The 12,788-nt window shown below is 35.4% G+C and overlaps 1 long non-coding RNA gene across 1 annotated transcript; it reads left to right on the top strand.

The window, feature by feature from the left end:
• The first annotated feature begins 7,061 nt into the window (after positions 1–7,061).
• LOC107058765 (uncharacterized) lies at positions 7,062–11,902 on the top strand. Its single transcript, XR_001472311.1, has 4 exons — positions 7,062–7,161; positions 7,310–7,561; positions 11,206–11,309; positions 11,704–11,902. It is a non-coding gene; the product is annotated as an uncharacterized lncRNA (long non-coding RNA).
• Positions 11,903–12,788: the final 886 nt, after the last annotated feature.

Below are 12,788 nucleotides of genomic sequence, written 5' to 3'. Positions count from 1 at the left end.
AACTATGGAAATTACAATCGAGAGGGTCAATATGTCCGGGATTGGAACTTCAATCGCGACAACAACTACAACCAAAACAGCTATGGCAACAGAAACGATCGAATTGGACCTTATGGTCCCCCTCAAAATCGGGAATCTGGTACTAGGGAAGCTGGAGGAAGTATGGCGCGTATTGAAGATATGATGTAGAAGATGATGAGAAGGTTTGATGCAGCTGATGAGAATGTGAAGGAGATGAGAAACGACTTGTCTGGTATTGGTCAAAAGGTTGATGCCCATGCAGTGTCAATAAATCATCTAGAGAAGCAGATGACCCAGTTGTCTACTACAGTGAACCCACGTCAACCTGGTACTCTTCCTAGCAACACCATCCAGAATCCAAAGAATGACGGCCATTGTATGGCAATTACTACTTGAGGGGGTAAGCAAACCATTGATCTACCTATGCCGTCTGTGGTGGAAATTGAGATCAGAAAAGAAGATTATGTGATAGAGGTTAGAGAAAAGTCTGAGAATACGACAGAGAAAGAAGCAGAGATATCTCATAAAGTGGTCCCCATACCTAGACCTCCACCACCTTTTCCACAGAGATTAGTGAAGAAGACTGAAGATGGTAAATATCGCAGGTTTATTACTATGTTGAAGCAGCTTTCCATCAACGTTCCGTTTATAGAAGCTTTGGAACAAATGCCTGGGTATGCAAAGTTTATGAAAGATATGGTAACAAATAAGAGGTCTGTGAGTTTTGAAGATGATGATAGATTGCAGTATTGTAGCGCTATTGTTACAAGGTCTCTTGTGCAAAAGAACGAGGATCCTGGTGCCTTCATGATTCCATGTACTATCGGATTGTTATACTTTGCTAGGGCATTGTGTGATCTTGGTGCTAGCATCAACCGCATGCCATTGTCTATTTACAAGAAGTTGGGTCTAGGGAACCCAAAGCCCACTACAATGCGGTTACTGATGGCCGATCGAACTGTGAAAAGGCCCATCGGTGTACTTCATGATGTGCTAGTAAAAGTGGAATCTTTCATTTTTCTGGCAGATTTTGTGATTCTTGACTGTGAGGTTGATTTTGAGGTTCCCATCATCCTTGGGAGACCATTTCTTGCCACAGAGCGTGCGTTGGTTGATATGGAAAAGGGACAGATGAAGTTCAAACTGAACAATGAAGAAGCAACTTTTCAATATTTGTAGGTCTAAGAAGCAGAGTGGTGAGCTCCAAACAGTATCTGCTATAACTTACAGAGTGGAGAGTGGGACAGAAGTGCAAATTGAAGAGCGACTAGGTGTTGAGGCACTAGTAGCAATTATGATGAATTTCGATAGTGATGGTATTGAAGAGTATGATGAGTTGGTATCCGCACTCGATAGGTGTGAATATCGGTCCAAACCTACGAAGTATGAGTTAGACATGAAGAATCGTGAGTCCCCACCCGCAAGACCATCTATTGTGGAGGCACCAAAAATGGAGCTTCAGGCTCTACCACCGCATTTGAGGTATGTATACTTAGGCAGAGAGAATACTTTGCCGATCATTATTGCGGTAGATTTGAATGCGAGACAAGTAGAGTGCTTGGTGACTGTGTTAAAGAGGTTCAAGCAAGCTATTGGGTGGACTATTGCAGATATTATTGGGATTCCTCCCGGTATTTTCTCTCACAAAATCCAACTCATTCCCGATCATAAGCCCAGTATCGAGCACCAGAGAAGATTAAATCCACATATGCAAGAGGTAGTTCAAAAGGAGATTATCAAGTGGCTGGATGCAGGAGTTATTTATCCCATTGCAGATAGTAGTTGGGTGTGTCCTGCGCACTGTGTGCCTAAAAATGGTGGTATTATTATGGGTCCAAATTAAAGAAATGCGCTTCTTCCAATGAGGCTTGTGACTGGATGGAGAGTTTGTATGGATTACCGGAAGTTGAATGCGTGGACAGAAAAGGACCACTTTCCTATTCCATTCCTGGACCAGATGTTGGATAGACTTGCAGGAAAGGGTTGGTATTGTTTTCTTGATGGGTATTCGGGATACAATCAAATTTCTATAGATCCCTTGCAGGAAAGGGTTGGTATTATTTTCTTGATGGGTATTCGGGCTACAATCAAATTTCTATAGCTCCAGAAGACCAAGAAAAGACCACCTTCACTTGCCCATATGGGACTTTTGCTTTCAAACGGATGCCATTCGGATTGTGCAATGCTCCAGCGACCTTCCAGAGATGTATGATGTCGATATTTTCTGATATGGTGGAGGACACTATTGAAGTGTTCATGGATGATTTTTCAGTGGTAGGTGATTCGTTTGATCATTGTCTAGAACATCTGGCCGAGGTGCTCAAAAGATGTGAAGACTGCAACTTGGTGCTGAACTGGGAGAAATGTCATTTCATGGTTAAAGAAGGTTTAGTGTTGGGTCATCAAATTTCAGAAAAAGGTATTGAGGTTGATAGAGCTAAAGTTGAGGTAATAGAAAAGCGTCCACCTACCCATCTCTGTAAAAGGTGTTAGAAGTTTTCTTGGGCATGCAGGTTTTTATAGGAGATTCATCAAAGATTTCTCAAAAATTGCACATCCCTTGTGCAAACTACTCGAGAAGGAGAGTAAGTTCTATTTTGATGATGCTTGTCTTAGAGCATTTGGAGAGTTGAAGGAAAAGTTGGTTACAACACCTATCATTATTTCACCGGATTGGGGACAACCGTTTGAGGTAATGTGCGATGCGAGTGGAGTGGCGCTTGGTGTAGTATTGGGTCAAAGGCGCGAAAAAATTCTTCACCCTATTTACTATGCTAGCAAAGCTCTAAATGTGGCCCAGAAGAATTATACTGTAACCGAACAAGAACTTCTTGCGGTGGTTTTTGCATTCGAAAAATTTCGTTCCTACTTGCTTGGTACTAAGGTCATAGTGCATACTGACCATTCTGCATTGAGGTATTTGATGGCAAAAAAAGGATGCAAAACCCCCGATTGATTAGATGGGTATTGTTGCTGCAAGAATTTGATTTTATGGTAAAAGATAGAAAGGGAACTGAAAATCAAGTTGCCGACCACTTGTCTAGATTAGAGGAGGAGGCTATGCTAAAGCTTAAAGACAGGGCTGAAATTAATGATGCTTTTCTAGATGAACACATGATGTGAAGAAATTCTTTTAGGATGAGCCTTACTTATATCGTAGTTGGGCTGATGGGATTATTCATCGATGTGTGCCCGAGGTTGAGTGTACTTGAAGCATGCCATTCATCGCCTGTTGGTGGGCATCATAGTGGTATTCGGACTGCGCATAAGATTTTGCAGTGTGGGTACTACTGGCCTACCATCCACCAAGATGCTCATGATTTCGCCATGTCTTGTGATCGTTGCCAAAGAGAAGGAGGGATTTCAAAGAGGCAAGAGCTCCCTATGAATCCTATATTGGTGATAGAGTTGTTTGATGTATGGGGCGTTGATTTTATGGGTCCATTTGTGAGTTCATATGGGATGAAGTATATTCTTGTTGCGGTTGATTATGTATCGAAGTGGGTGGAAGCAGTTGCGCTCCCCAACAATAAAGGTAAAAGTGTCACCGCATTTTTCAAAAAGAATATCTTCTCCAGATTCGGTACACCCAGGGCGATTATCAGTGACGGAGGCTCTCACTTTTGTAATAAGTTGTTCAAGGCACTACTTCAGAAATATGGTGTCCGCCACAATGTAGCCACTCCTTACCATCCGCAGACTAGTGGGCAAGTTAAAGTGTCCAACAGAAAAATCAAACAGATTTTGGCGAAGACTGTGAATGCTAATAGAACGGATTGATCAAGGAAACTTGATGATGCTCTATGGGCCTATCGCACTGCATACAAGACCCCCATAGGTATGTCTCCTTACCAACTTGTATATGGGAAGTCTTGTCATTTACCGGTAGAGCTAGAGCATAAGGCGATATGGGCAATGAAGAAGCTAAATTTGGATTGGGGCGCCGCAACCCAAAATTCTTTTCATTGTCATCCATTGAGTTCGATTGGGATCACTCGTTAACCGACTTAGTTTATTAATAGCACATTCTATATCTGATCGCGTATATTTCGTGATATACAACATACTTAACAATACTCTAGCACAATCCAAATGTGAGTCCCTTTCGCCTTCATTCTTTTAAAATGCAAAGCTCACATTTATTGGAATCTTGACAATATGGAAATCCGAATATTTGAATTATTTAAGTACCTTTTCAACGCAATGAGACCGTGACAATGCTAAACATTATGGAGTTCTAAGGATTCTTATACATAAGATTGCATGAGCAACTCCAAGATCTATCATATCAACATGTCATCAATATAAAAACAAACAACGACCTTGTGATTTTAATGTAAACAGATTTATCACTTCCATCATTCTTAAATCCATTTGCCAACATGATTTGGTCAAATTTCTTATATCATTGTTGGGTACTTGTTTTAGTCCATAAAGTGACTTAACAAGTTCGCACACTTTATGTTCTTTACTAGGAACCTCAAAACCCTCAGGTTGTTCGATGTGAATTTCTTCCTCTAATTCTCCATTTAAGAAAGTTGTTTTCACATTCATTTGAAGAATTTGAAGGTCATATACCATAACTATTAATATTAACATCCGAATGAATGTAATTCTAGTTACTGACGAGTATGTGACGACAAGATCAAGACCTTATTTGTGTCTAAATCCTTTGACAAAAAGTCTTGTTTTATAATTGTCAACAGTTCAATCGACTTTCATTTTCCTTTAGAAGATGCACTTTGAACCCAAAGATTTATTTCCCGGAGGAAGATCAACCAACTTCCAATAGGATTGCTCAAGATTGAACCACCCTCACTATTGACACCATCTTTCCGAAAGGATGAGTCCACATAAGACATAGAAAATGTTACAAAATCATATCCGAAGGTAGTAGATGTCCTTTGACACTTACTACGCGTGTGAATGTCTTTATTAAGTACATTCTCCTTTTGTTCGTTTCAAGGTCTTTTAGATCTTTCACTAGACTACTTAAGTCTACTTTTACAATCCATAGTTCTTAGGTCCTATTTTAATCATTTTAGGAATAGGAACTTGGACTTTGGCTAGACACCCCCACACTTTGAAATATCTCAAGTTGGATTTCCTTCCTTTCCATTTCTCATATGGAATAGATTGTGTCCTGAACAAACAAAATTGCTTTCTTTCTGAAAGGACAACTTTTTGTTGTTCCCTTTTGCAGTAAGAATAGTTCCTCCACACAAGTTTTGTGGTAAACCTGAACTTATAAGTAATGCATCCATCATTTCTTTCAACGTTCGGTTTTCCATTAGATTGAGGTGAATAGGGCAGCAGCTTGATGGATAATTCCACTTTCCAAACATAGTTCTGCAAAGGGAGATTTATACTCTACATCCCTATCACTTCTTATCTTTTTCCAACTGGTTTTCAACTTCAATATTATATTGTCTGGACGTTTCTATTGATTCATCCTTACTATTCAGCAAATAGACATAGTCTTTTCTAATGCAATTGTCAATGAAAGTTATGAGATACTTTTCCCACCACGAGATGGTGTTGAGTTCATACCACACATGTTAGTGTAAATCAACTCTAAGGGATTAGAATTCCTTTCAACAGATTTATAAGAATGCTCAACATACTTAGATTCCACACAAACTTGATATTTTTATTTACTGCACTCAAAGTTAGACAAAACTTCTAAGTTGATCAGTTTTCCTTAAAAGGTTTTGTAATTTACATGTCTCAAGTGTTCATGTCACAAACAGTTTGACTCAAGTAAGAACAAATCATATACTCATATAAAAGAGAACACTAGACCCATCTACGTGGTGCCACCACAAGCCAGCATTTCATTTTAAATTTATGTATTTATATTTCTATTATATAGAAATGTGATGAGAGGACGACCAAGGGCAAAACAGTAATTAACACTAACAAATACTCTCCACTATGTCAGCAGTTCTAGAATCATCTGTCTTCAATTTTTCACACTCCAAGTCCAAAATTTCAACTCACTCTATGCCCAAACATAATTCTAGAAGTGTCACATCTTCCCTCCCTCTTGTTCCAACAACTGTGAATCGATTTGCAATTCTTCATGATTCCAGGTATGTTTTTCTTCAAATTTCGCAGCAATTTTCTTTCAGTTTTCTTCAGACTTGTCTCTCTCAATTTTATGGCTGATGTGAAGGCTTAGGTTGTTCTCTCCCAAACATCGTAATTTGAATTCAGTTTTTCTGTACTCTTAGCTCTAACTTCTCTCTCTCATTCCTACTCTGTATTAGAATGTCTACAATATCGCGATTCCTTATAGAAGAGATAGGCAATTGTTAAATTCATAGTGATTATTCCCTTTCGACAGATATTGAAATTAAATTACTGGGATCGGTAACTAATGCTTTGAGGGCTCATCTTCTTCTCACTTCGCGCAAATCTTGCACACTGAAATCTAACTCAAAAACTTGTGTGAGCTTATTCATTTATTTTTACACACTTCCCTTTACAGTTGCTCAATTGAAGAACCCAACGTGCTTTATTAACATATCAGTAATAATTATCCTCGAGAATTCTTACAAATAAAACTAAAACATCATGATATCAAGTTATTCTATTGGTGATGTTGATGACGTTAAATGATGATTTTCTTTCAAATATGTTTTTCTATACATATTGCATTTGATGTAAACAGGCAACAACTTTTATTAAATTCGTTTCCAAATATATGTTTTACAAATTTGATTGGAATCAAGAGAGTAACATATATTATTATGAATTATGTAAAGAGTACTATACATCACAATAAATAACAACTTTAAATATTTGTATCATCTGAGATGTTATATCTTCCCTCTATTTAATTAGATAGAGTTGGAGCTAGACCCGACATTTTAGAGAATATCTTGAAAAAAAAATCATGTGGACAAAACATTGCTTATAACTATGGCACAATATCTATCAATGTGGAACATACTGAGCTTTTCATCAACGACAATTTGTTGATGTTGCATCATGTAAATTTGTTAATCCACATCAATCACAGTACTAGAATTATGTACTCTTTTTGAAACCTATAATTAGCCCTTTATTGTACAACAAAGATATCTCTTGATCTTTAGGATAAAAAAATTTTTGATCCTCGACCCCAGGACAAGGGAGGTAATTTATGACCAGTATATGATCTTCCTTTTGATTATACCTTTTGAATGACCTCTCAATTACTTACATAAGATTAGCGTGTTAAATATATTGTACATGATAAATTGCTTTTATCTACCGAGTAGTGTTCATTCTGTTTGATTTGTAGGTTGTGCTTGCTACTCGACTATTCTCCAAAACAAAACAACCTTCAGTTCACCTCCTTCAACTTCAAAGAATACTTAGGAATGTCCTCTTTCAGCGTCATCACTATTGGCGACAACAAAAGTGTGAGATTTAATTGGTACGTGACCGTTAGGAATCATGGTTACGCAAGGCTTCCATGCCTCCAACTCTGTCATTTGGACTCACAAGGACGGTTTAATATATCAGCCCTTCCAATATCAATTCAATGGACAAGGTAAGTAGTCTAATTCATTTGTTGTGGTATGTTAAATGCTATTTCTAACTTCATCGTAATTTCACAGCTAACATAATGACAATTTAGATATTCTGTCCACCTTTAAAGGTATAGAAACATCTAGACAACTATGGTCTACTCGCGTTCGTTTCTCTTCTGCATTTCTCTTGCCCGAGTAGTTCCTCCATGGCAACGCTTCAGATTTAACTCAGTTACTCAGCTTCTCCCCATTTCTACTACTTGTTCAAAAATAATCATAAGTCTCTTGTAAACTCCTTTGCTCTTATCAGTTAAGTTTATGTTGTTACCTACAATTTAGATATGAAGATACATTTGATCCACTGCTGATTGATATTTGTTCTTTTAGAATAATTACTACTGCTAGATAGAATAATGTCCAGCTATTAGTAACAGGTCTAGGCGATGTTGGCAATTCATTTGACATTCAGTTTTAGTTTTCTGCTTGTACAATTCTTTAAATGCAGTCTGCTATTCCAGAGTACTTTTTCCTGATCTCCTCCTCCAAACTTTTCACGATCTCTACTCTGAGTTTTTTCCTTATTCTCTTCTGTCTTCTTACTATTTCATGTATGATTCTCTCTCAAATATTGCTCGAATCTTTTTTTTATCTCGGTCTTCTATTCTTTCTTCATGTATTTGAGTTCTTTTAATAATTTTCGATTTCATGACTGAATTCCTTGTTGTTATTGTTCTTGGTGATATTCTTATGCATATAGAAGGAAGGAATTTGAATCTTTTTATTGAAAAAATAGCCTTTGTTACTTTAATATGATTTTTTTGAGCTATGTTCAGCCTAATCTTTTATTGAAAGTTCTCTCCTCACCCTTTTGTTTCAGCCAAAAGATCTTAGAAATTTAAAATAGAGAAAAAATAGCAAAATGTAGTGAACTATAGTTTTCTTTCAACTTTCCTTTATCTTTTGGTTGCTATGTTTTTTTTTTTTTAATTTTCTTTGAAAGGTATGTTGTGTGTAAAATGTCTATTAGGATTAGATAACAATGAGTACTAATTTCATGTGCATTAAACTTCTTTTTGAATTTTTTAAAAAAGTCCCTTCAAATATTTTGTTAACACCCAATCTAATAATTTTTATGGATGAATAAAATAAACCTTTTTTTTCATCTCCTGTCAATTTTTTTCATTCACTCTTCTTTGTTAATATATTTGACAAAAGACATCATAACTATAGATTAATGATAATTTTATAGTTATAGATGATCATGTTTTTGAAATACTCTTCTCAAAGTTATTGCATTTGTTCTTTCTGAATGTAGAACAATTTGATTAGTGTTATCCGTATTGTTTGACTTAATAGTAATCATCTTAGTAGAGAGACGGTTCAGTGTTGTTTTGTCCACTGTTTTGATTCGATAAGAAAGAAATTTGAATTTACAATGCTTCGCCTTGACAAGATGAACCAACCCCCGTCTTTTTACTCCCAAACACACAAAGTTGTTGATGGAGCTCTTCTTAGTCTCAGCTGAGAACTTTGATTGTATGCATTCACAGAGTCTGTCGAGAACGAGATATTGATAATTACATGTAAATTTGACCTTTGCACAATTAATGTTTTCTTGAACAGAAATAAGTGAGGAGATGTTCATTGAAAACTTTCGTCATATTTTTGCACTAGTCTTTTAGTTTGATTTTTTTTTCCGCAAATTATATGATTATGAATTTCTGAAAACTGAATGAATAATGAATAACAATTTCTGGGTTTCTGATCTCTTCTGTTATGATAAATTGATATTATGGGTGACAATAGGATTGTACATATTTCAGGTAAAATCAATAAACCGAATAAAAAAATGTTATTGATTTATCGATATTGTGTTTTTGATGTAATGGTGCAGAACGATTTTGCGTTATTGGACTTTAGGATTATCGGTTTAGGACTCGACTTGTCCTATTTCCTCAAGGACTTTTTTGGTGTGAGGTATAAGGAATTCATGACTATTTTATCTTGCATTTGGTTGGAGGTATTAGGCAGTTCTGAAACTATTTATCCCACACTTTATACCTTAGTGATGAGATAAGTTATTCCATATATATGGTGGAATAACTTATCCCAGGATAACTTAACTAGGGATAATTCATTTTGGGATAACTTGTTTCCAACCAAACAACCGTCAGCGGTTTAACCTATAACCCGATAAACTTATTATAATAAAAAATTCCATGAAATTATACGTTAATGCTTCCAAATAAGCTTATCAGACATAGCTTCCTAATGTTGTGGTTCTATTTCACCTATAATTAACATCTACCATAAAGATCTTCTTTTAATGATAAGTTAGTACATCTAACATCTAGGATACCAGTAACCTCGATAATTTTAAAATGACTATCCAATATTAATCTGTATGTATCACTATATGATCCATTACTAACTTAATGATAAGAATTTCTTAGAAGTTATCTTTTGAGTGAGGTTCACATATATGTGAGTTGAAGAGTTCTCTACCAGCACTTTCTATTACTGGACAACCATCTTTTTTATCTTAGCAATATGGTGATCTATTGTGTATTCTTGATTCTTATATTGATTTTACTGATTTGCAATAATTTCAGAGAAATTAGATGCCCTCATTGCATAACTTTGAATTTTAGACAATATGCTTAGTGAGCAAACTTATTATGTCAGTAGTTCAACATTTTCGAGCGTACATAAGTTCATCCTTAATTTTGACGTTTGCCTGATAAGTAGCTCTTCTTTTAAATCTGGTGTCATTAGTTAATACTTGATCAATAGACTCAAGATAAACTATATATATAAATGGTTGGTGTGAGATCTGTCCAAACTTTTCTAACAACTTGTGTAACTGCCTCCTACTAATGTTTCATAAATTACTGTAAGTTAATTTATTTATGATTTAATTGCTAACTGCTACTACATATATGGTGTATGGCATAAGTTTCCTGGCATATAATAACTTTCTGTTTCTACACCAAATTAAGATTATCAGTGTCTTTATATCTATCATTTTCTCTGACATGATATTTTAACGTGTGCTAAGTTTTCAACAAGAACTAAATTAGACTTCATGATTTTTTTTTGAGGTACCATTTTGTGGGTTGCAGCAAATTATGAAGAATATTACTATTTCCCATTTCAAATTTTGGTGCCCTTTTTAAATATGATCAGATTATATGCTATGTATCATTTCTGAGAAGATATTTATTATGCTGATAATTTACAGGTTAGCTTTTTGTGGATTGTGAGTTTTGTTTCCATATAAAAAGATTTCTTAAATTTAAATGTGATTTTTAAAATTATTTGGATAATGCTGAAATCCCTAATAGCTGTCAGTTCATTTATGTACTTGCACATTTCTTTTGAATTGATTTTATATATTTATTAGTTAATTGTTTATTGGTATCGTCTGTTAGTGCAATAAGCTTTCGTGTTGGAGCTTAATTTTATCTGGGAGCTTTTAAAAGACTATTCTTTTCTTATTGATTTACTAATCTGATTTCACTTGTATGCTTTGGACTAAGTTATAATCTTTTGAGTAGATTATATCTATGATATTTAATTGTTTCCATCTCTTATTTTGTTGGAAAGTTTGAAGCTGAAGCATGAACAATTGGATTAAATACATATTCTGTGATTTTGAGTGCAGAGCACATTTAGCTTTGTGGATCTAAGAGATGCATTGACAACAGTCCTCTTCTCTATTTCTTATACAGCGGAAATCATGTGAGGGAAAACTTTATTCGCAAAAAGGTAAACATCTGGATTTTTAGAATATTTTATTTATGGGTAATCTGTAGTTCTTATCTATCAAAATAAGAAAATAAAAAAAGTACCACTGAGGTAAGTTGTGTGATTCTAAGTTCATCCTTTTAGAGCCATTGTTGATAAAGGAGTTAAAATATTGCATTTAAACCTCTTCCATGTTGGTCATGTCTTAAGAGTCTAGGCAATGATTAATTTCCTCATCTCTTGGTGACACTATCAAATGCTAATTACAGCCAAAATGTAGAGAGAATTCATTTGAAGAACAGTTAAGCTTATTAAACTCTAATATGTCTGGTCATTTAGTCTAGCCTCTTCAAAGATAAAGTTCTATAAAGGTGTTTATTTAAGGAAAAAATTTCCCTTCTTAAAACCTGGCTAGGTTGATCAAAGTATGTCGATTGTTGGGCATGAAGACTGTTAAAGACGAAACCAGATGGAGTAGAAATATCCACTCTTCAGTCCAATGGAAAGTTCTGTTCACATCAACATTATTTTTTAATGATGTATTATTTAATTTATACTGCAAAATTATATCTGTAAATTTTTTAAGTTATGTTATTATCAATCAATTATGTTAATTTTGAAAGTACTCTCCTTGATTGAGGGTTGATAACAATACATGGTTGATATTTGGTATTGATATACTTTTTTTGACTACTATTCCTTTCCAAATAACTTTACGAAGTACTCGGAAAATGCAAAATGTTGGGCCCGTGCTGAGCACAGGCAAGAACCATCTAGTATTTATATAAAAGAGAACCCTAGACCCGCCTTCGTGGCGCCACCACAAACCAGAATTTCCTTTTAAATTTATGTATTTCCAAAACTAGCCTTCCTCTTTCATGAAAAGTTGTGACTTTTAGAAAAGTTGCGACTTTTATGAAAAGTTGCGACTTCAATGAAGAGTTGCGACTTTTATGAAGAGATGTGACTTTTCTGAAAGGTTATGACCTTTCCGAAGAGTTGCAACTTTTCCAAATAATTGTGACTTTTCCGATAAGACACAACAAACATTTGTTCATATACTTTGCTCATGTTGAATTGCTCACTGACATCATTGCTTATGTTACAGATACTGGTATTATTTTTGTAACATCGTGCAATTTGAAATAACTATGAAGAGGCTGGAAATTTGAAATAGTCATTTTTCGATAGAATTAAGAATCTGGAAATTTAATTAAGTATGGGAAAAAATGAGTGTTTCGTCAAATTTGAGCAGTCAGAACTCCTAGATCACGATGAGTTAGGTGTATTTCCAGTTATGTTTGGAAAGCCCTTGGAATGATCTTTCCAACGCCGCCGAGTTTACTCAATTCCGAGTTCGTATAAGTGAGTTATGCCCTTTTGAAGTTGGGTTGCTGGTAAGGGAAGTTCATCCGAAATTTTAAGGGTAGTTTGGTCTTTTCCCTCACCCTTTCTTTTGGTTGTATATCAAGGGTCTAAGCTGATTTTACATCAGTTTTC

Source organism: Solanum tuberosum, unplaced genomic scaffold (assembly GCF_000226075.1).
Source record: "Solanum tuberosum cultivar DM 1-3 516 R44 unplaced genomic scaffold, SolTub_3.0 scf00645, whole genome shotgun sequence".
Lineage (NCBI taxonomy): Eukaryota > Viridiplantae > Streptophyta > Magnoliopsida > Solanales > Solanaceae > Solanum > Solanum tuberosum.
Note: the sequence above shows the minus strand (reverse complement) of the source record. Positions and strands in the feature narration are given on the sequence as shown.